The sequence below is a fragment of the Mustela lutreola genome, chromosome 3 (genome assembly GCF_030435805.1).
Source record: "Mustela lutreola isolate mMusLut2 chromosome 3, mMusLut2.pri, whole genome shotgun sequence".
In the NCBI taxonomy this organism is placed as follows: domain Eukaryota; kingdom Metazoa; phylum Chordata; class Mammalia; order Carnivora; family Mustelidae; genus Mustela; species Mustela lutreola.
The window spans coordinates 116,125,287-116,149,188 of NC_081292.1; the positions used below are offsets into that span (position 1 = coordinate 116,125,287).

Genomic DNA, 23,902 nt, shown 5'->3' on the forward strand with positions numbered 1-23,902 from the left:
GGTTGAAGACTAGGAGTGGAGAACGGCATTCTGGACTTAGGAACTACCGCCATCTCATTTCACCCACTCTTTCTTTTAAAACACAATTCCATGCCGTTCGTCTCTCTCTCTCTCTCTCTCTTAGGAACTACCGCCATCTCATTTCACCCACTCTTTCTTTTAAAACACAATTCCATGCCGTTCGTCTCTCTCTCTCTCTCTCTCTCCAGAAGCTGACTTGCCCGCCACGCCACTCCAAAAGCCACACCTGGTATATTCGCTGCCGAATCTCCAACTCCCGCCACAGATTTGGCTTGCGTCCGCCCCAAGGCGGAAGTGACTTCAACGGGACACTCTGAAAGTAACAAGAGTTCAAACAACAGCAATCTAAAACCCGTATGGCGTTCTGAGAAAACTCTTCTCTGACTACCCCTCTCTTTTATGCCTCCGTCTTCTGTTAGGGTGGCGAAAAGGATTCGCCACTCACTTGCAACCGGTTCTCCGCCCCAAACTCCAAATCATTTAAGTCTGTTCCCTCTCATTGGCCAACGAAGAGACCGGGATATCTCCCAGAAACTACAACTCCCGTCAGGCCTCACAGGAAGAAAAAGGAGGCAATGACAGAGGCTGGGGCAAAGCAGATTGGGAAATGTAGTCCCCTGCAGGCCGAACCGCGCAATAGCCCCGCCTCCCCCGCCACTGAAGCAGGAGAAACCAGGTGTTCGGCTTAGAACCCGTTACCGCTAAAGGGAGGAGCTAAGCCCTTAAGCAGCATTCCTCACTTCCCCCCACATGTTGAATAAAAATGTTAACTCCAAGAAAGCTCTATAAGTAATCCCTGAAGAAGTATGGCTGTCTTTCCAATATTTCCAGGTCATTAAAAACTCCACAGAACTCCTCCACCTCAGGCTCCCAACTCGTGGGAAAAGGTGCCTTTTTTACAAGTGGGCAAAATGGCTGTCTTGTTAGTTTTGCCATTGGTTGTCCTTTGCGTCGTTCAAGGGCGGTTACTTATCACCGATTGGTTCTTTTTCCCTTGAGGGTGGAGGAAGACTTGGCACGGCTCTGCCGCGGCCCAGGAGGAGATAAAGGGGTGGAGAGAAAGCAGTTTGTTCAGGTCTGATTGGATGATCCTCATGTCACTCGGAGGATGTATAATCTATGATTTGTGGACTGTCCCTCAAAGAGAACGAAGAGGCGGGGCTAGTGCGTGGTGGGAAGGGGCGGGATTCTGCCGCGGCTGCCGCTGGAGCCGGTGTCCGGGCTGGTGATGGGGTTAATTCCCTTTCGTAAGACTCTTACTTGCACCCACCCAGCCCCGCCGTCGCCCCGCCGCGCCGCGCTCCAGCCGCCTCCTCCTCCTCCTCCTCCTCAGTAACGCGGGTAAGAGATGCCCTCCCCTCCCCCCTCCAGCTCCCCGGGAATAACGCGCCTCGCTCCCCTCCCCCGCCCGCCAACCGGTAGCGCTAACGGAGAAGGAGGCAGGCAGGGGAAAGATGTGTATAAGAAGGTGGCCTTCCGCGCCGAACCATCGGCGATCCAGCCAGGCCCCCGCGGAGGTGCTGCTGCTGCCAGCCCGCCGGGAGGTCGGCTTCCGAGGGAGCCCTGCTCGCCTGGCCCGCCGCAGCGGCTGCAGCTGCATCCACTACCTTGTGCCCACCGCCCCCACCCGGGGGCCATGTGAAAAGCAAACCCCTCGAGGCCTAGCGGAGGAGGCAGGGGAAAGGTTCCCGAGTCCCTGCCATGGCTGCTGCTTGCTGCCTTTGCAGCCCCAGGGACTCGGGAACCAGCCACAGCAGGCCTGCCAGGAGCGGGTGCCGTGCGTGGTTCTCCTCTCTCCGGTGGCTGGCGCCGGTGCTTCGGGCTCCCTGGCCCACCCCACGCCTCGGCCCCCCGCCTTGCACCGGGAGAATTTTTAGAAAGGAAATAAGGCGTTCCGACCGGTTGGTGAAATGTAGGCATATCTTGCCTGTTGTACCAGAAAAAGCACAATGGGATTATTGAAAAGAAAGTTGAATGACTGTCAGTGCCACGGACCCCAGGGGTCAGATTTACACATTTTATGGTTGAGCCTTGGGCTCAAACCTGTGTTTTTGAAGTTTTTTTTTTGTTCTCTTTTTTGTTACTAGGTGCAGAGGAGAGTGCTTCTCTTTTTGAGCTTGCTTTTATGTAGGAACAAATTGTTGAGGCTATCTTGTCCCGTGTGTAATTGTCCTGGATAGCAAGTTAAGTAAAAGTAAGGCTTAGTAAGTAGCAGATGATTTTTCTAATATGAGGTCCCAGGAAATAGATGTGTATAGATCTAAGTATCCATGGTTGTAGTTTGCAAAATTGTAATTCTGAAGAAACCCTTTGCTATTAGCTTAGATGTCATTGATTAGAAGAACTTTTGAGTAATTAAAAGGTGGTTAAAGTCTAACTGGAAGCTAAGCGAGTTGTAATATTTGAAAGAGTAAGATCTATGTAATATTTAATATAGCCGGTTACCAGTGTACCTAGAGTACCTAGACATACCTCAACCTAATAAAATTTGGCATATTTGAGAACGAATGTTTTTTCCTCACACAGTGATTAGGTGCTCGTCTTTTCACACCTTGTGGGGTTGGTTTGGGGGGGGTTGTTTTTGTTTTGTTTTGTTTTGGATGAGTATGTCCTTAAATAATGGATTCTGTAATTTGTAGTAAACATGATCATATCAAAGGTAAAATTTTAGGCCCACTTCTGAGGCTTAACTTGTTAAGTGTAAACTTGGGTTCTGAAGAAATAATCAATTTGCCTGTATAGACCATTTCTTCAGGGTCTAAGGAGACCCTGTTGCCTTAATGATCTTACATATTTCCATAACTCATGCATTAGCATACAGAATTACATAGATCCTAGATTCAGGATCTGGAAGAAATGTCAATGTGTGCTAAAAAAAAAAAAAAAAAAAGAAAGAAACATAACCCTGAAAGGTAAATTTGCTCAGCTCCTACAAAGCACTGGTATATATATATGTATATGTATGCATATATTTTTTTTCATGTATCAGCATTTTCTAAAACTTGTTGGTTAATTGATATAGAATTGATACTTTCAGATGTCATATACTTTATATACAGAAAAGGCTGGTGAATAGGAGGCTTTTACATTGTCTTATTAGCTGTGGACCTTCTGTGAGCCCGAGTCTCAGGTATAAAATTGGGATGATAGCACTTAACACTTGGAGTTGTGAGGATTAGAGATGAAATGTATAAAGCTCCTACTATTGTGTTTAATGCATAGTATGCGTTATTAAATATTAACTTAATGCATCTTAAGAGAATGAGTTTATTTACATGCACATGTTGCAGCCTCAGAACTTGCTCTTTTATGGTAGAGGAGTACTATGGGAGTTTTCATTTATATAGGGACTTAAATTCTTGCCGTTTGCCGCTAGCCATTTTCAAAGTAAAAGGTATGTGACAAACTGGAAATCAGATACTGAAGAGTTGTTGATTTTATAGAAGGTTTTTAAATTTTTGCGTCAAAATCCCTATGTTTAGAATATATTTCAGATGAATTATTTGGAATAAAAGGATGTAGTAAATTGTTGAAATGATAAATTATTGTAAAATCTTTTGAATTTTACTTAGCTGATAGGTGTTTCAAGGTTTATATTGTTTGCAATCCATATTCACTGTGCTATCAGGCTACTGACAGGCAACTCTTTAATACAGAGTTAAGATTAAGTGAGTCATTTGAATTCATTATGGCCATAGGCCGACTTGCTGTTTTTAATTCTCAGTATATATCAGTACTTGAGTTTTTCTTTTCTGTGAAACAACAGACACACTGTTCCTTTCTCTTTTCAGGCACTTTGGAAAATGTATTTGTCTTCACACATAATAGTGTCTTTTGAGTTTGTCCTGGTAGACAAATTAAAGTTTAACATGAAAAGTTTATTACAAAGTCTCCTGACAGTAAGGCCTGGCCAGGGTTCAAGGCAGCTGTACCTTATTTTGAATGGTGAATGAACCCAGTACAATTGGATGCTCTTTTGGGGAACGTTAAGTGGCAGCAGCAGAATATTTTATAAAATTGAAATAAACTTTTTCAAAAAGTATGCAGAAAAAATGCAGTGCCAGGCCTTTCCAAATAATAAAAGAGATTTTCTAGTACTGACACTTTAGCATACTTACTTATACACATTTAAATTAATGTTGATTTTTAATTCTGCAGAAACAGAGAAATACTGAGAGTTGATAAAGGTTTTATTTTCTCCCTTCTTGAGAATGTTACAATAATAAGCACTTAAGCCTTGATGGGTTTATAATACATTGTTGCTATTTGAATTAGAAAACTTCACTATTAACACTTCGATGATCTATTGTAAATATTGTAAATACAGTCTGTGTGTCAAAGAGTTGTGGCTACAAGTAGCAGTTTTTCAAATGGCTCTTGTAGCTTCCAAATCATAGACTCTATTTCTTTGTAGTTACACCTCACTGCATTGATGATAACTTATTATTTATAATTTAAGATAACTAAGATACGTAAGGAGACTGTCAGTTTTGTCTTACCATAATAGAATATTTTCTTAGAAAGGTAAAATAGTCTTGCGTCTGATCCTGTGAAGTCTCATAATGTTTATTAGTAATATAGACATGTGCAAAGAATCAAATCATAAAATCAAACAAAATTTTATTAAGTTAACTTTGCTTTCCAAATAAGGATACGTTATATAAATTAAGCAAATTTGTTTGTACCTGTTAAGATGTAAGCATGTGTATCTTCTCCAGAATTTAATTCAGTTAGTCATTGGGTGATGGTTGAAACAAAAGATGAGTTATTTAATTCTGGCACGAATCTAGTTCTGTGTCTTATTCTCCAAAAGTTTGTTTTTTTCTCAGATTTTATCCTTGAAAATTTTACCTCTTCTTACCTTCTTAGTCTCTACATGTGCCCATTAACTTAAAAATTTCTGGTTTTGAAAGCTGGTACTTAAGGTCTTTGTTTTTCTCTTTGTCTTCTGAATTGTAGATTTGTAACTTAAAAAAACAAACAAAAAAAACCTCCTACAAGTAAGCCCACTTCTCTTGTGCCTTCTTATTTCATAAATACTAAATCATATAGCATGTTTAAATGATTATTCTTATTGCCTGCTTGACTAGTGTTTTCATCTATAACTCCTTAAAAGTACTTTCTCTCAAAAAGAAATTAAGTATGGGAAGTAAGTTACATTATGTTCTTATTTTTTACCTTTCTTCTTGAAGGGCGTAATTTGATATCATCCTGCGAAAGAGTTTGTTTAAAGTATTATAATTTTACTTCTCCCAACTTTATATTTATCAATGACATAAAAATTAGTTTTGTGAGCTAGTTGTACAGTTAACTTCACTAACCTTTCTTCTGCTTGAAAGAAATTCCATAACCGGTATATCACCTTAAAGTCTGAGTTGGAAGTTTACCTGCAGATTTACCTTGATGCCTTGTTTCTCAGTAGAGAAGCTATGGAATTACAAAAGAAAGGTCTAATGTTGTGGGAATAAAATTAAATATATGCAAAGCAAAGACTTAAATGAACACAAGGCCCTCATTTTTAAAGTGCTCTTGGGACAGATGCTTATTACAGAATTGCTATGTTTAAAAATAGTATCTTTTTGCTGGAAACATCCCAAATCCCTTCCTTGAGTGAATGGTTAAACCATTCTATATCCATACCATGGACTACTATGCAGCAATAAAAAGAAAGAAAACATTGGTAAAGCAACTTATGTGGATCTTAAAGTAATATACCAAATGAAAAAAAGTTTTAAAATGGGAGAACCGTGTGGTCTCATTTACATAACATTCTCGAAATGGCAAATTATGAGCTAGAGCGCAGATCAGTGGTTTCCAGGGATGGGGTTTGAGGAAGCAGGATGGTTGTAACTAGAGAGGGGTAGTATGAGGGATCTTTGTAATACTGGAACGTTTATGTATCTTGATTGTATGCTGGTTCCCTAAATCTACATTACATAGAAACACAGACAAATGGGGCTCTTAGGTGGCTCTTTTTTTTTTTTTTTTTTTTTTTAAATTTTATTTATTTATCAGAGAGAGAGAGGGGGAGAGAGCGAGCACAGGCAGACAGAATGGCAGGCAGAGGCAGAGGGAGAAGCAGGCTCCCTGCTGAGCAAGAAGCCCGATGTGGGACTCGATCCCAGGACGCTGGGATCATGACCTGAGCCGAAGGCAGCTGCTTAACCAACTGAGCCACCCAGGCGTCCCTCTTAGGTGGCTCTTTTGATTAAGTGTCTGACTCTAGATTTTGGCTCAGGTCATGAACTCGGGGTGGTAAGATGGAGCCTTGAGTTAGGCTCTGCGCTGGGCATGGAACCTGCTTAAGATTCTCCCTGCTTTTCACTCCATTCACGCATGAGCACTTGTGCATGTGCACTCTCTCTTGCTCTCTAAGAAAGAGGAAAAGAAAAGAAACAGACAAATGAATGTGTGTAAAACTGGCAAACTCTGAATAAGGTCATATATCAATGCCAATCCCTGCTTCTGATGCTGAACTATATTTTCATTGTCATTGAGGGAAATTGAGTGACGAGTACATGGGATCTTTCTATACTATTTTTGCAACTGCCTATGAATGTGTAATTGTTTGAAAAATAGAAAGCTAAGCAAAAAATTCTGATACTTATATATATGTTCCTGTATAGTATTGAAAAAAGTATAATTTTAAGCAAATACCTTCAATATACCGTTCATACATTTTATATTGTTCATTTGTGTTAGTTTTACCAAGTTCACATGCATCTGAAACACAACAGAAATACCTCTACATCAAACATATCCAAGGTGCAATTTCTGTTTTCATTTTATAAGCCTTGTTTCCCCAAATGCCAATTCTTTCATCATTCTCCTTTTATAAAGGCTTGCTGCCCTTTCACTTTTCAACCCTTTCTTGTATAAACTAAAAAGAATCTGACTTTAGTTATCTATATTGTTCATTTTCCAGTTGCAATAGAAGGATTTTTATCAAGAGGTGATACATTCATTATTTAACCAGATATTTATATATTAAACCTATTGATTATTTGTAAGATAAAATAAAAGATGTTATCTTCTTGTAAAGACATACAGAACCAGCAAATAAATCATTTGGGGAAAGAAAGTTATTTAAGTGCTTGTTAAGTTACTCTAATTACTGTATGACCCTACACTTTTTAATACAAAAGTACTAAATGTTCTAAAGCAATTGGAAAGTAACGTAAGGAGGTCAAAAATAAAAGTGTAGACCACCAACTTGGGGAGGATACTTTTTTGTGATACAGATGACCTTGATCCATTTGGAGTTAATTTTTATGTATGGTATGAGGTAGGAGGTCCAAATTCATTTTTTTACATATGGATATCATTTTTTTTTTTTGAAGATTTTATTTATTTATTTCTTAGAGTAAGCACAGGCAGACAGAGTGGCGGGCAGAGGCAGAGGGAGAAGCAGGCTCCCCACTGAGCAAGGAGCCCTATACGAACGAACTCGATCCCAAGACGCTGGGATCATGACCTGAGCCCAAGGCAGCCGCTTGACCAACTGAGCCACCCAGGTGTCTCTGTGGATATCATTTTTATCTCCACGCCATTTGTTGAAAACACTGTTCTTTCCCTATTGAATTGTCTTGGCTCTTGTGGACCATAAATGTAAGAGATTATTTCTCAACTCTAAATTCTATTGCATTGATTTATAGGTCTATTACTAGACCGGTAGTACCACACTGTTTGATTATGTAACTTTGTAACAAGTTTTGAAATTGGGACTTGTGAGACCTCCAACTTTGCTCTTTTTCAGGATTGTTTTTGCTATTCTGAGTCCCTTTGATTTCTTTATATAGTTTAAGATCAGCTTGCCAGAAAGCCAGCTTGAATTTTTGATAAAGATTGTGTCAAACGTAGGTCAGTTTTGCAATTTGGGAAGTATTACCATATTCAACAGTATTATATGAGAGAATTTCTTTAACGTGTAATGATTCATTTTAAAAGAATAATAAACTCATTGCATGTTAATATAAATACTACATTTATATGAAAAATGACTTTGCAGAATTAAAAAATAGCAAGAATGGGATTGTTTTATGTTTACATTTTTTCTTAATATCTGACTTATCAGAAGATAGCTGGTTTTTATGCATTCACTCTGCTTTTGCATTCACTCTGATAGGACATTTGATTTTGGTTGAAATAATAAGAAGGCAATTTGGCCACATACAAATATTCAGAAGAAAAGTAAGCACATGTCCTCATGGACCCTTTGAAAGGAGCTTGATCGGCAGTGGTCCTTGAACCACACTTTGAAAACAGCTTCTCCAGTGGAAAGCAATATGTTTGGAAACTCAAAGATTTGATTAAATACTACAAGTCTGCCACTCAACAACTGATGTGACTTTTGAGCCAGTAACTTAGCCTTTCAATCTGTTTCTTCATCTGTATATTGGGGATAATGACACCATACTTTGAAGGGAGGGAACAAGATCATGTATGTAAAGTTTGGGATATACAGAAACCACCAAAGAATTGATTCTTGTTCTGTTTCATTTATACTTGTCCACCTCTGTCTATTGTATGGGATTAGCTAATTTTTTCCCACTGAATGTTTACATACCACAGCATGGTTGTAGCCTTTATATAAATTTGGTTCATTGTAGTGGTATTTACTTAAGAGTGGAGCTTTATTCATATAGTCTTTTATTATTCCTTTTAGCTACAAATCATGTTAAGAAGGAAAGAGAAGGGTCCACAAAGAAAGTAAAAAAATTTATCAGAAATGAGGGAGTAAAATTGATGCCTCCTTTCAGACCATTTGTCACTCACTCCAGTCCTGCTACTAATTTTGTAGAATGAAGGAAACTGCAAAAAAAAAAAAAAAAAAAAAAAAACCCTCTGCCTTAAAGAGTGGTTCTTTAGTATGTATTTTCCCTGTTATAATTAATAAATTTGAAGTATTAATGACTCCAAATCTTTAATGATTCTATAATACTGAACCAAATCATACATGATGTTCTTAAAAAAAAAAAAAAAACCAAACTCTTGCCACTTAAACTCTATATCATTAGAGTAGTAGGTATAACTTTGCATTTATCTGAAAAGCTAAATAAAGTGAATTGATTTTTTATAGGACATGGAAAGTGTAGATTCATTCAACAAGTATTTTTTGAAAACTTACTTTGTACCCTCTACTGGTATTTTGAAACAGATAATACCCTTGCCCTCCTAGATCTCATTTTCTTGTGGGTGAGACAAAGAAATGAAATATATATAAAATATAATGTCGATAGAAATATAGAAACTATTGCAGTGAAAACAAAATCAGTTTGATAGCTTAAAGATTGACAGAACGAGATAATAGGGTCTATTTAAGACAGGGTGACCAGGGAAGACCTCTTGATATTTGAGCAAACTCTTGAATGAAGGGAACAAGCTATGAGATTCGTAAGGGAAGGACACTCCATGTAGAAGGTACAAAGTACAAAGGCCATGAAATGGAGGAGATGGAGATGGAACTTATACTTATTACTGATGTTCAGCAGTGTTGTCCTGAAGACAGAGTTTAAAGGAAGAAGTACATTTTTTTTTATAAATTTTTTTTTTTTAAGATTTTATTTATTTGTCAGAGAGAGCGAGCGAGAGCGAGCACAGGCAGACAGAGTGGAAGGCAGAGTCAGAGGGAGAAGCAGGCTCCCTGCAGAGCAAGGAGCCCGATGTGGGACTCGATCCCAGGACGCTGGGATCATGACCTGAGCCGAAGGCAGCTGCTTAACCAACTGAGCCACCCAGGCGTCCCAGTACATTTTTTTTTTAAGATTTTATTTATTTATTTGACACACAGAGATCACAGAGAAGCAGGTGGAGAGAGGAGGAAGCAGGTTACCTACTGAGCAGAGAGCCCAGTGCAGGGCTTGATCCCAGGACCCTGAGATCATGACCTGAGCCGAAGGCAGAGGCTTTAACCCACTGAGCCACCCAGGAGCCTCAAGGAAGAAGTACATTGAGAGCACTTTGAGCTCTGTAACTGTTAGCTGTACATATTTTGAGCCAAACAAATCATTTGCACTGTAGAGCCTCTTAATCCCAAATGTACTGGATCTTAAGGGACGTTACAAAGTCTAAGCCCAAATGTTTCATCTTCACTTATCGAGGATTTCTTGTCTTTTCAGTGCTAAACCAAAAAATCCAATAGTTTTTCTTAAAATTACCTGCATTTACATAGAGCAGTAGGGCCATCTTCGTGTTGAAATGTGAGAATTCATCTGGTCCAACCTCAGTAGTTCTCAAGGATCAGTCCAGTGGCAGTTACCTGGGCAGCTTTTCCTGAAGTTGTCTGCTTTTCATTTCCTTTCTTCTTCCAGGGGGTACTAGAATGAGGACAAGGGAAGAGAGCTGCCTGGCTTTTGCCTTCCAAGCGAGCTGTGGTGGAAATCTGATAGGACAGAGAAATCAGGCAGTCATTTAGCCTTTGCTTGAACTATTCTTGTGGTGGGAGTACATTTCTAAGGGACTTCTTGTCTATACTTTATATTTCTTTGTATCAGCATCTTCAGGTATATGGTCCTAGAGATATATACATATATACAGATGTATACCTATCAGTGTAGATTTGTATGTTTATACTTGTATGTTATATTTTCTGGTTGCCATATTACATTACATACACACATTTTATATATATATATATATGTGTGTGTGTGTGTGTGTATATATATATAATTTTTTTTTTTTGATGTATGGAGGAAGGGCATAGGAGGAGAGGAGATCCAGTTGAAGGGGACCGTAATTGAAATTTAATCATAATCATAAAGGTGCATCAATATCCATGTCAAAAAAAAAAACTCTGGTAAAAGAATAGTGCCCCCAGAGAGTAGAAACTAAGGTGTGGGTAAGGATGGGAGACTTCACCTGCCCAGGTATAAGACCCTCCTGTTTGGCCTAGTTGTCCTAATAAGGGAGGGAAAGGAAAAGTAGTCCCATAAATGTCTCCAGTAGGTATGTGTCTCCCCATTTCACTTGCCCCTGGGTATTTAGCACCCTCCTTATACTTACCCAGGTTAAATTCCATATTATTACTGACTGAGGGACTCCATCTAGTCCTCAAAGTGCATTAGATCTTGTCATAGAACCAGGAAGCAAGACCATAATGATATCACTTCTGGTTTTAGGTTTTTATATTACACAAGATGGTATAATCACAGGAAAGAAATGTTTTGAAGGACAGTTTTAAAAACAAATTTTAAATCATTTTGATAAGTTAACTTGAAAAATATGTTCAGAATTGTTTTGTTTTGGTTTTAAACTCAGGTAATTTTGCAAACCTGTGTGTCTTTTAAAGTCAGAAATATTTCATTTAAAAAGGAAAAAATAAATTGAAAATTTTAAAGATATTTTGTATTATTTAATAAACTCAGCAGATTGTTTTACTTTTTGACTGGGATAAAAACTGAATCAGTTTAAAGCGCCCTTTAAGTGAGCTTTAAAATGAACTTTTTGGAAAGTTTGTACTTTTTTAAAAATTAACATATCATGTGTTTTTTGCTTCGGGGATACAGGTCTGTGAATCATCAGTCTTACACAATTCACTGCACTCGCCATAGCACATACCCTCCCCGATGTCTATAATCCAGCCACCCTATCCCAGCACCCCCACCCCCCAGCAACCCTCAGTTTGTTTCCTGAGATTGAGTCTCATGGTTTGTCTCCCCACCAAAAGTTTGTGCTTTTTGAAAGCCTTTTAAAAAATCAAAACAGTACACTGCACATAAAAACCAAATAGTACAGTGGATCTGTAATTGATTATCATTCCCTTATCCACTTTTACTATATGGATACAGGAGTTTCTTGAAGAGAGCTAGAATGTTCTTAGCACCAAAAATCAAATGCATTCTTCTTTATGCTCCCATTAGTTTATCAAAATCATGTCACATTGTTTTCTTACACTGGAAGCATGGATTTTCTGTAATTTTTAAAAAATTATCCTGGTGTGCTCGCTTCGGCAGCACATATACTAAAAAAAATTATCCTGGAGTTTCTAATTGTCTTTTTTGTTTCTAATTGACGAGCAATAATGTACCATCAGCGTATCATCGAAGTTTTTCAGTCTCTGTTTCATGGAGACCTCTTTATCTAAGGGATTTTCTCTTGGATTCTTTTTTGTCCTCATCCTGGGACTTCCCTTCTGCCGTTTGAGGTTGAGTCAACTGTTTGCTGGCTTCTATGGATCTGTCCTCTCTCTTGGTTTTTGTACTCATTTTGCTAGATTATAGCCTAAGATATTTTTCTTTAAAAGGTTGCTTGAGGGGTGCCTGGGTGGCTCAGTGGGTTAAAGCCTCTGCCTTTGGCTCGGGTCGTGATCCCAGGGTCCTGGGATCGAGCCCCACATCAGGCTCTCTGCTCTGCAGGGAGCCTGCTTCCTCCTCTCTGCCTGCCTCTGATCTCTGTCTGTCAAATAAATAAATAAAATCTAAAAAATAAAATAAAATAAAATAAAAGGTTGCTTGAAAAGTAGATCTTTTCAGACTTGAGAAACCTGAAGTCTTTATTCTGCCCATCACACCTCCTGGAGGGCATAGAGTGCTAACTTCAGTCATTTGCCCATTGTACTAGTATGTCACTGTTGTCTTCTAGCATCTGTGTTACTTTTGAGAAATCTGCTGAAATTTTCCAAGCACATACAAAATTTGATAGATGATTGATTTTTTTTTTAAAGATTTTATTTATTTATCAGAGAGAGAAGGGGAGAGAGCGAGCACAGGCAGACAGATTGGCAGGCAGAGGCAGAGGGAGAAGCAGGCTCCCTGCTGAGCAAGGAGCCCGACGTGGGACTCGATCCCAAGACGCTGGGATCATGACCTGAGCCAAAGGCAGCTGCTTAACCAACTGAGCCACCCAGGCGTCCCTAGATGATTGATTTGTACAGTTGTTAACATTTTGCTCTGTTTGCTTTACTCTATATCAATCCATCTCATTTTTTTGGCACGTTTCAAAATAAATTCAGGAATCAGTATACTTCAGTCCTGAACACTTTGGCATGCATGTAATTAACTAGAGTTCAGTATTTGTTTATGTTTTTATGGATAAATATACATTCAGAAAATGCATAAATCAGGAATTTACCATTCAGTGAATTTTGTATACATAGACTCGTGTCATGGTATAAAACATTACCATCATGCTAATAAACAACAACCAAAAGTTTTGATTCTTTTTCATCATATATTTTCCTGTGCTAGGAACTTTCATAAATGTAATCATACAATATGTGCTCTTTTGTGTAAGGCTTCTTTTTTTTTTTTTTTAAAGATTTTACTTATTTATTTAACAGACAGAGATCACAAGTAGGCAGAGAGGCAGGTAGAAAGAGAGAGAGGAGGAAGCAGGCTATCCGCGGAGTGGACAGCCCGATGCGGGGCTCGATCCCAGGACCCTGGGATCATGACCTGAGCCGAAGGCAGAGGCTTTAACCCACTGAGCCACCCAGGTGCCCCAGGCTTCTTTTTTTAAACTTAGCATATTATTCACATTTATCCATGTTGTTGCATGTATGAATAGTTGCTCTTTTACTACAGAGTAGTATTTCGTTGTATAAATATGCAGTTCGTTTTTTTATTCTGTTGGTTGCCACCTATGTGCTGTTTCTGCTTTTTACCATAAATAAAAAACTCTATTTGACTTGCAAGAGTATTGGAGAATAAGTTTTAAGTATTCAAATGAGAAATACCTGCTAACATGCAGCATACAGCACAAAAATCCATTTGTTTATTTCTTTCTTCCTTTCATTTCCTAGATCTTGAGTTTTTGTTAATACAAAATGAAGGCACAACTTAGATGAGAATGTTGGCATGGTTTCTTTTGTTTCTTGCTGTACAAAGAGAAAGTAGGAAGATTATTTAAAATCATCCCACTTTTTGGGATGCCTGGGTGGCTCAGTTGGTTAAGCAGCTGCCTTCGGCTCAGGTCATGATCCCAGCGTCCTGGGATCGAGTCCCACGTCGGGCTCCTTGCTCAGCAGGGAGCCTGCTTCTCCCTCTGCCTCTGCCTGCCATTCTGTCTGCCTGTGCTCTCTCTCTTTCTCTCTCTCTGACAAATAAATAAAATCTTAAAAAAAAAAAAGATAATAAAATCATCCCACTTTTTAAAAAAATAATCTCTATACCCGGCATGGGGCTTAAATTCACAACCCCAAGATGAAGAGTCACATGCTCTACTGATTGAGCCAGCCAGGAACCCCATAAAGTCACCCCATTTTTTTAAAGTTTTGAATATTTTTATTGAAATTTTAGGATTAACCTGTGTTTCCTAGTCCATTGACTTATTTTAGGTAATTGGGTATTTAAATTGTCTTTCCTAGAAGTTAGCATTTCAGCACAAAGTCATTGAATTTTAGAAGTAGATGTTTTTAAAGAATATATTAATTTGACATTAACTTTTTTTTTTTTAAAGATTTTATTTATTTGACAGAGATCACAAGCAGGCAGAGAGGCAGGCAGAGAGGGAGAGAGAGAGGAGGAAGCAGGCTCCCTGCTAAGCAGAGAGCCCGATGTGGAGCTCGATCCCAGGACCCTAAGATCATGACCTGAGCCAAAGGCAGAGGCTTTAACCCACTGAGCCACTCAGGAGCCCCTTATTTGACATTAACTTTCATATGAATCACCCTTAATCTAGAGAGGCATGACCCTTTTGAGTTATGTTTTGTGTCTACCATGCAGGAGTACTGTGTATTTTGCTTATTTTTTATAAAGATTGTCAATTCTACTAGTAATTGTAGATTTTAAGATCATGATCTAGAGGGTCCTTTCTACCTTTAAAGTTTTGTTAAATTTCTATGTTAAATTAAGAATGAAATTTTCTGGTTGCCATATTGCATTACACAAAAGGGTTATTCTGGTGTAATGTTCCAGTGTACACATTCCATGGCTTTTTGTGAGTGTTAGTGTTATGGCTAATGACTGTTAATTTTGAAATTAAATTAAAACAAAAAGAGAGTAGTGTCTTTTGTAGTCTAGTTTTCAGGCTGTATTTGTGGTATATGAAATTTATTTTATGGCTTTTCTGAAAACTACATGCAAATGCTACACAGCATTTCAGTAGCATTTACCTTACTACTGAAATGGAATACCCAATAATAAAATAGGCAAAAGTTTTAAGAGGATTGATTTATAAATGTTAAATACTGCTTATGTGTACTTGGGACTTTATTGGCACTTAACACCTATACTTTGATTTTAGAAAGGACTTATTCATCTTTTCTCATGTCTTTTTCTCTTGGTTTATGTGCCATTTGTGAAAATGCTTAAAGAAATGCTGGTACTAAGATAAAGGATAATTGATGTTCTTGTTTGTGCAAGTTCCACTAAGATCACAGAAATGACTACTAAATAAATTGCTTCTGTCTTTGAAGATATAACCTCTGCTTTCAAGAAGCTCATGACTTAGTGGAAATCCATTAAAGTCAAAATTTCCATATTATAAATGTCTTCCATATTATAAATGTAGCTTCCATTTCCTTTTCTTGATTTCTCCTCCACTTATTTGTTCTCTTCTTTCCCCTTGTCTTTGGTCACATTTACTTAGAGATAGGACAGAATGAATGAGCTGTGAAAAAGGAGGAGCAAGGGACACCTGGCCAGCTCAGTTACTGGAGCATGCCATTCTTGATCTTGGGGTTGTAAGTTTGAACCCCACAGTTGATGTAGAGATTACTTACAAATGAAATCTTTAAAAAAAAAAGGGGGGGCAAGAGTCTCAATCAGTGTTATTTTTAATTAAATATATGCAGTATCAAGGATGACATAGGCTTTAACCTTCTAAATGCACAACAGAAAATCAAGTGAAAGTTGGTGGGTAGGTAATTGAATTGCTTTTATGTATCCTATCATAAAATCCTGTCATAAAGAATATAGGCATTCTAGGGGCACCTTGGTGGCTCAGTCAAGTAAGTGTCTGCCTTAGTCTCAGATCATGGTCCTAGGGTCCTGTGATTGAGCCCTATGTTTAGGGGCTTTCTGCTCAGCATGGAGTCTGCTTCTTCCTCTCCCTCTGCCCTTCCCCATACTTGTGCTCTCTCTTGCTCTCTCTCAAATAAATTAAGTCTTTAATTAAAAAAAAAAAAATACAAGCATTCTTGTCTTAATCTCATTTCTCTCACAGCTCTTCACTTGGCATCCTGTGCTTCAAAGACACTAAATTAACAGCCCAGCCAAGACTTCATCCCACTTCTCTAAACTATAAGTCAAACTTTATACTGTACCAAGTATAAAGAAATTAATCAGGTCAATTAATTTGCTTTTTTGTAGCCCCAGAACTTAATGGAGGCAAATTTATTGGAGAATATTTAAAGATAGTTAGCTTGTCATACTGCAATCAAACTCCATACTTTATTCATCTGTAAGTTATAGTGTTACCTGCTTAAAACTAATTACTTATTGTACTTAGAGGACTTTCTCTCTTGACTCAAGTGCTAGCATTTATGACTACTTTATAACAGAACCTGAGCTACTCATTTGAAATTAAGAAATTTCACAATGTTGAGATGCAGATGATGCATCCCTAACTTTCTGGCAATTTCTTAACTAATTTCTTAATTATATATGATTGGTGGTATAGGGTGATCAACCAAATGTGAATAGCCCAAATGTGAATAGCCCTCCACAAATAAATAGTGCATATTACTTGCTTTATACTGAGTCAAATGTGTTTGCTTTCGTCTTAAAAGCAGACCTAGAGAACCACTAACCTACTTTTAGTCACTATAGATTTGCCTCTTCCAGACATCTTATATACATGAAATCATACAATATGTCATTTTTTGTGACTATTTTTCACTTAAGCATAGTCTTTAAGAATCATCTATATTGTAGCATGAATCAATGCTTCTTTCCTTTTTTGTGTTTGAATAATACACCACTGTATGGATATACCACAATTTTTTAATCCATCAGTTGAGGACCATTTGAGTTGTTTATATTTCTTGGCAATTATGAATAACGCTGCTGTGAAAATTCTTGTGTAAGTTTTGTGTGGGTGTATGTTTTCATTTCCCTTTGGTATATACCTAGGAGTAAAATTGCTGAGTCATGTGATAACTCCATGTTTAGCCATTTGAAGAACAGATAAACCGTTTTCCAGAGTAGCTGTATTCCCAGCTGCATTCCCAGCAGCAGTATAAAGGGCTTGCAGTCTCCCCCATACTCCCCAGTGCTGTCATTGTCAGTCTTTAATTATAACGATTTTCTTAGGTGTGCAGTTAGATCTTGTTGTGGTTCTGATCTCCATTTCACTAATGATTAAAGATGTTGAACATCTTTTCATGTACTTATTATTGGCTAATGATTTAATGTAGACCTTGATATCTAAATGTTTTTGTAGCTTTTATGCACTCTACAATTACTCAGTATTTAGGCTCTGTGTTCCACATAAAATGCCAGTGTATATATGAACACATTTAAGGTCGTAGTTAGTTCTATGTCCTGTTGGAGAATTGGAGAGATACTGTTTCATCTGTTTTTCCAAACTTACCTGTTACATAAGGATAGTCACCAGTTTGCCTAGGAGGACAGTCCCAGTTAACCATTAATTGAATTGCTTTGTTGTGGCATAATTATAAAAGTGCCCTCTTTCACTTTGAAGTGCCCTGATTTGGACAATAAATTATATGGCCATCCTACTGACAATTAACCTGGAGTATTTAAATACACATTTGCTACCTACTAGATTAGAATCTCTAAGAAAAGTGCCTGGAAATAATGTTTTTAGCAACTTCAAGGTCAAGCACATTTATATTATTCAAGCAGAATGCTGGTGTTGCTCTGTGACCCAAAATCCATTATCATTGTTTTAGTGGGACAATGAGTTCCAAATTAAAATTGGAGAGAAATAATTTTATTTGGTAAGCTAGCACTGTCCATCTCCTTAAAGTAATGATAGAGGAGGAATATTTCATAACACACATGTTGGACAGGCTCTTAGGAACAAAAGAGTATGGGGAAGTAAAGGGAAATAAATTTCTAGAAGTAGGGTTGTCTCAGGATGGAGACAGTGAGCAAAACTGAGCCTCTTGGTAATAGCTCCCTTGAAGCTGGATGAGAGTAGAGGAGAGATTCATGAAGATGTTCTTCATACTTGAGAACTAGGATCAAGAACTAATGGCAAGGGTGTGGAAGAAGTTTTTTCATATCCTGAGGCTAGGTTACAGAAGAAAGCATATGGTACTATTGATTTTTATATATTTGGGGGTCAGTAAGATTTGAGAATATCTGTATATATGGTCTTTTGTAAGTCAGGCACTTGTAAAAGATCTGTATTTTTACACAAGTGTCACAGATGCTCATCCATGTGTGTAAAGATTTTTTTTATTTGCTAATTGTATAAATGTCTTTAAGATGAAAGCAAACACATTTGACTCAATATAAAGCAAGTGATATACACTAATTATTCTTGTAGGGTCTTAATACTGGGCCATTCATATCTGGTCATTTGGTTTATCACCCTTTACCACCAATGGCATATAATTAAGAAATTAGTTAAGAAATGGCTGGAAAGTTAGGAATTTATCTGTATTCCAACATAACTGTTGCCTCATGATATTTCCATTAGCCAGAAACTCAAGCCAACTTTTTTTTTAAAGATTTTATATATTTATTTGACAGAGAGAGAGAGATCACAATTGAGGCAGAGAGGCAGACAGAGAGGTGGAAGCACATTCTGTGCTGAGCAGAGAGCCCAATATGGGGCTCCATCCTAGGAACCTGAGATCATGACCTGAGCCAAAGGCAGAGGCTTAACCCACTGAGCCACCCAGGCACCCCTCTTCTATGGGTTATAATACCAAGTAACACAGTCTTCAATATAATTATCCACAACACAGTATTTGATCAAAAAACTGTTGGGTGGGACTTTTTTTTTTTTTTTTTTTATTGAGGTATAATGGATGTACAAAGAACTGCATATATTCAAAGTGTATTTGGAAGAAATTCTGTTTTTTTTTTTTTAATTGATACTATGGCAAGTCTGCCATTGTAATTTGTCTTTGAAGCATACAGTAACTGAGTGAAGAAATGAAACAGCTTGTTAATTTAACTTTGGGGAAACTGTCATGAATTATTTATAGTAAGATGATTTACACTGGGTTATTACTAAGACTTGTCCATATTTATGGAATGAGTACTTTTGTCTCCAAAAGCTAGTGACTTTTCATTTGTATATATTTATCTGAGAGAACAAGAGCAAATAATGACGTGCCAAATGAAAAACACAATAATAAATGCTTGAGAAGTTCAGAAGAATAAAAAATGGCTGGACAGGAGAAGTTAGGGAAAGTTGTGAGGAAGAAAGTAGGTCATGAAACAGGTAAAGACAACACAAGAAAGGGTCCAGTGGAGTCTGAGCTAGAGCCTAGAGAATAGATTTGATTCATTCACTAGGTAGACATGGATGAAAGAACATTCTAGAGAAGGAGAAAGAACTGGTGAGTATAGGTTATAGAAGGTGAATGGTCTGCCTTGGCTGCAGTCTGGGATGGTTGAGGGGAAATAAAAATGGAAAGTTAAGTTTGGGGAAGATATTAAATGCCAAACTGACGGATTTAAATTGGGTCCTCTGAGTAAAGGGGAACTACTGAAGTTTTTCTTGAGCAAGGTAGTTGATTTCAGGTTTCCTTGCCTTATTGTTACTTGAGCTCTGTTTTTCTTGAGGTATTTGTAATGCTATTTCTGCCTCTTTATGCTGTTAACCTTTTTTCCTTTAATACTTTAGTTGTGGTTATCAGGAAATTGATTTTTAAATTTGTTTTTAATTGACTTACAGACAACCTGTCACCTTATTTTTCTTGGTATTATCAAATCTCTTTACCTACGGTAAAGTAATAATACTAGATCTGGAAGAGAGGGGCAAAATAATTACCATTACTATTGTAGTATTAGTGTATGGCTTAATTCAGTAAATATTACGATTTTTCAAGAACATGAATTTTAGGAAACATAACTGAGTCCAGAAAAATTGAAAGATAATGGGCCCTCCTTGTATGTGAAGATCCAAAATTATACTGTCTCATTATTTTTTTGAATTTTATTTAAAAATATGTATTTAGAGAAGCAAAGCAAGTTCAGCTTAAGAAAATTATCTTTTTTTTAAAATTTTTTATTTTTTATAAACATATGTTTTTATCCCCAGGGGTACAGGTCTGTGAATCACCAGGTTTACACACTTCACAGCACTCACCAAAGCACATACCCTCCCCAATGTCCATAATCTCACCCCCTTCTCCCAAACCCCCTCCCCCCAGCAACCCTCAGTTTGTTTTGTGAGATTAAGAGTCACTTATGGTTTGTCTCCCTCCCAATCCCATCTTGTTTCATTGATTCTTCTCCTACCCACTTAAGCCCCCATGTTGCATCACCACTTCCTCATATCAGGGAGATCATATGATAGTTGTCTTTCTCTGCTTGACTTATTTCGCTAAGCATGATACGCTCTAGTTCCATCCATGTTGTCGCAAATGGCAAGATTTCATTTCTTTTGATGGCTGCATAGTATTCCATTGTGTATATATACCACATCTTCTTGATCCATTCATCTGTTGATGGACATCTAGGTTCTTTGAAAATTATCCTTTTTTTTCTGGAATGTCATAAAGGATCCATGGACCTTATAAATGTAGACTTTAGGAAAAAGTGAGAAGATCCCAAGAGTATTTTTCTATTCTTATCTCATTTATTTATTTTTTAACTTCAAATATTCAGGTAAAAACTGTGTATAAAATGTGAAGTATAGGTAAAGCAGTTCAACTATTTTGTCTTAAAGCCATATTCATAAGCCTAAATGGTAGAAATTCTCTACTTTTAATGTTGGATTATGTATACTTTAAATACTTTTATGGCTTTTAGAGTAATTTCCTGCTTTTATTTTCTAGTATTTGACTATTTTATTTCCTAGGAATTAACTGTCCCTTAAATATGATACTACATAAAGTATTATCATTTAATCTCCTACAGAAGACAATAGTAAGCATTTAAGATTCTCTGATCTGGCTCTCTTATACCGTTTGTTCAGTCAGCAATTATTTCAAAAAAACATTCAGTGAGTATCTGCCATGTGCCAAGCCCTGGCTTTGAGAATTCAAAAATCAATGATTTGGACTTTTGCCCTGGAGGAGCCCAATCTAATAGGAGAGGCAATCTAAATAAGTAATTAGAAATGCACTTGATATAATTTGTTTTGTTTGTTTAAAAAAAAAAGTGTGTTGAGGTACATACAGGGTACAGTTCAGTGGAGCAGCATCCTGCTTTAATTCTTACTTTACCATTTCTCTTTTGTTTTTAACAGATATAACCTCATAGCAATGTAGCTTCTAAAGCAAAAAAGCATTACTAATCCAAAAAACAGTACTTTATAAGAGTAGAACGTTCCATTCAAAAGGAAAATAGCCATTTTAAATTATATGTACCTAATAATTGACAGAATCATAAGAAAATAGATAAGTAACAGTAAACGGGGATGCCATAAATACTAATGGGCACAGGAATAATGAAATAATAAATAATAAAATTTCACTAATCTGCATATTTAATCTCCTATGTGTGTCAAAAAACATTTAAAGATGAAATGGATAAAGCTTTTCCTGTTTAACCATACCATTTCTTAACACACAGGGTTAACCCTACTCAGATAGAATAACTGTGTGAACCCTAAAATCATCATGCAGTTCCTCACTTCCAGTCTTTGCTCGTATTTCTTTGAACTGAACTTAGCATTTACTAATCCTTCCCTCCCCCACTATGTATGTCACATGTTTCTGTAACCTGTTCTTAAATGCCAATTTTGAAACATGCCAGAACTGCTCGCTCACATTTATTCTTCTGAGGTACTATATCTGTGTCATTTTTAACTTTTTATTACTCTGAACCCTGTGTTTTATGTAATTCATCATGTACACAACCTCTCCTCCATTAACTACCTGCCTTCCCCCCTATATCCAAAGAAGCACTGCTCCATTTTAAAATTACCTGAGGTAAAGGACTTTTATCAGCTTGATAGAATACTTTGTATACCACTGTACTTAATAAATCTGGATTTAAATGTAACTAGATATCCTGTATTGATTTGGGAGAATGGTACAGCTGAACCATCCAGCTCTAGAATATTTTAGTAAGATTTAGAAAAAGAAACTTCTTCAGAAATTCAGAGATCCTGTACTTCAAGGTAAAATTTTGTCAAAACTTTATCTTAAGTAAAATTTCTCCCCCTTGGTTTAAGTGACTCTGGTAAGAACAGTCTGATAGCTGGCCGATACCCTTTTTTTTTTTTTTTTTTTTTTTTTTTTTTTTTTTTTAATGAACTCATGACTCATGTCCTGTTCATTAGCCTGATGCCTTTATCCCAGTTAATGCCATATCCTAGTCTTAACACTGCGTTTGGTTGATTTGGCCAACAACACTGAACTGTCCTATCCTTCCTGATATTCTCATGTTTCCTCTCTGGACTAGAGCATGTCTTCATGGCTGCTTGAGGAACTAGTGTTTCTGTCTAGTTGAGAGAATTGATTTTCAAACTGCTAGTTGACATTGTCTTGTTTTGAACACTGCCATATAAGAAACTGATAGTGTAATTGCTAAAAAATAAATACTAACCTGAAAAAAAAATGTTTTGTACTAGGCTGTTGTTCTGTTAAGCCATATGAAAATTACATCTTGTAGAAACTTTTTCAAAGAGATGCTAGCCATGTGTTCACCCATTTTGTTTCACAGTAAATTCTCATTGGTGTCTTACTTCAATGAGGCTAGTGCCCTGACCTTCATTTCTAGATCACCCACATGATCTCTTTCTATGCTTTTTCTGATATGTGGGTGGTGTTAAAAGAAGATACAGAAGTAAGTGTATTTAACCTTTTCTTTGATCAAGGTCTGCTTGGACTTGGATCATAACACTTTTAATTACCTCTTTTGTATTTCCATAGCCTACATTTATGGTTTTTTTTCTCTCTCTTTAAGCTGTCTTGCCTCCTCTTATTTTCATAAATGGATGTCTCTCCTTTTTTACTCAAGACATTGAGGTTATTTATTATGTATTATGTATAGGATCACTGAATTAGGTGTGGGTCTTCAAAAGTAGCTGTCTCAATACCTATACTTTTTTCTTCTGACTCCCAAGTGAAGAGACTTCCCTCCCCTTCAAACCTACTCCTCACGTTTTTTTAGAATGTGTTGGTCCCTAACTATATGCCAGGGATTGTGACAGGATTTCTAGGAAACACAGTAATGAATAAGGTTTTATTTTATTTTATTTTATGAGAGTACACAACAGAGTGGGGTTGGGGGACAGAGAGAGAACCTTAAGCAGGCTCCATTACCCTGAAATCATGACCTGAGCCACCCAGGTGCCCCAATATAATTCTTAAAAGAAGCTTACTGGTATGTGTTTGTGCTGTTTGCAGTGTTCTTGTCCTTGTCATTTGTTTTTTTTTTGTTTTTTGTTTTTTTGTTTTTTGGGTTTTTTTTTTGTATTCCTAGAAGTAGAAAAATTTTTAATGGAAAGGAGAAAGATTATTTTCCCTCAAAGAGATAAGAAGTGGGAACCTCTGTTACATGATTCCTTTTCCTTCCCATTTGAGATTTCTGGAAGGAATATATTATGTCTCTGAAGCCTGTAGTAGCTAAAAAGAAAAAGCTGAAGATCTCTGCTGTGGTAAAGATTCCTTTATCTATTTTACTAATCCCAACCCTTTGAGCAGCTTAAATCCAGTAATTTTTTATTTTATATGTATAATTTATGCATATGAAATGTGTGTGATATGTACAAAATTATATATACAATTGACCCTTGAGCAGCATGGTGTGAACTGCGTGTATTTACTTCTGGGTGGATTGTTTTCAATACACTATAGTACTACAAATGTATTTTCTCACTATTTCCTTAACATTAACATTTCTTAAGA

At 37.2% G+C, this 23,902-nt stretch overlaps 2 protein-coding genes across 8 annotated transcripts in view; one reads left to right on the forward strand and one right to left on the reverse strand.

Moving 5' to 3' along the window:
* ZRANB3 (zinc finger RANBP2-type containing 3) overlaps positions 1-520 on the reverse strand; it is a 320,871-nt gene extending 320,351 nt beyond the window's left edge. The window contains exon 1 of the mRNA XM_059166728.1: positions 248-520. The gene's annotated coding sequence lies outside the window, so the exon portion shown is untranslated. The remainder of the gene's footprint in view (positions 1-247) is intronic.
* Positions 521-1,186: 666 nt separating this feature from the next.
* Positions 1,187-23,902, forward strand: part of R3HDM1 (R3H domain containing 1) — a 204,340-nt gene continuing 181,624 nt past the window's right edge. For 5 of the 7 annotated variants that reach the window (XM_059166718.1, XM_059166720.1, XM_059166721.1 and 2 more), the window contains exon 1: positions 1,187-1,362. The gene's annotated coding sequence lies outside the window, so the exon portion shown is untranslated. The remainder of the gene's footprint in view (positions 1,363-23,902) is intronic. The other 2 variants (XM_059166724.1, XM_059166726.1) reach the window with 1 other exon arrangement.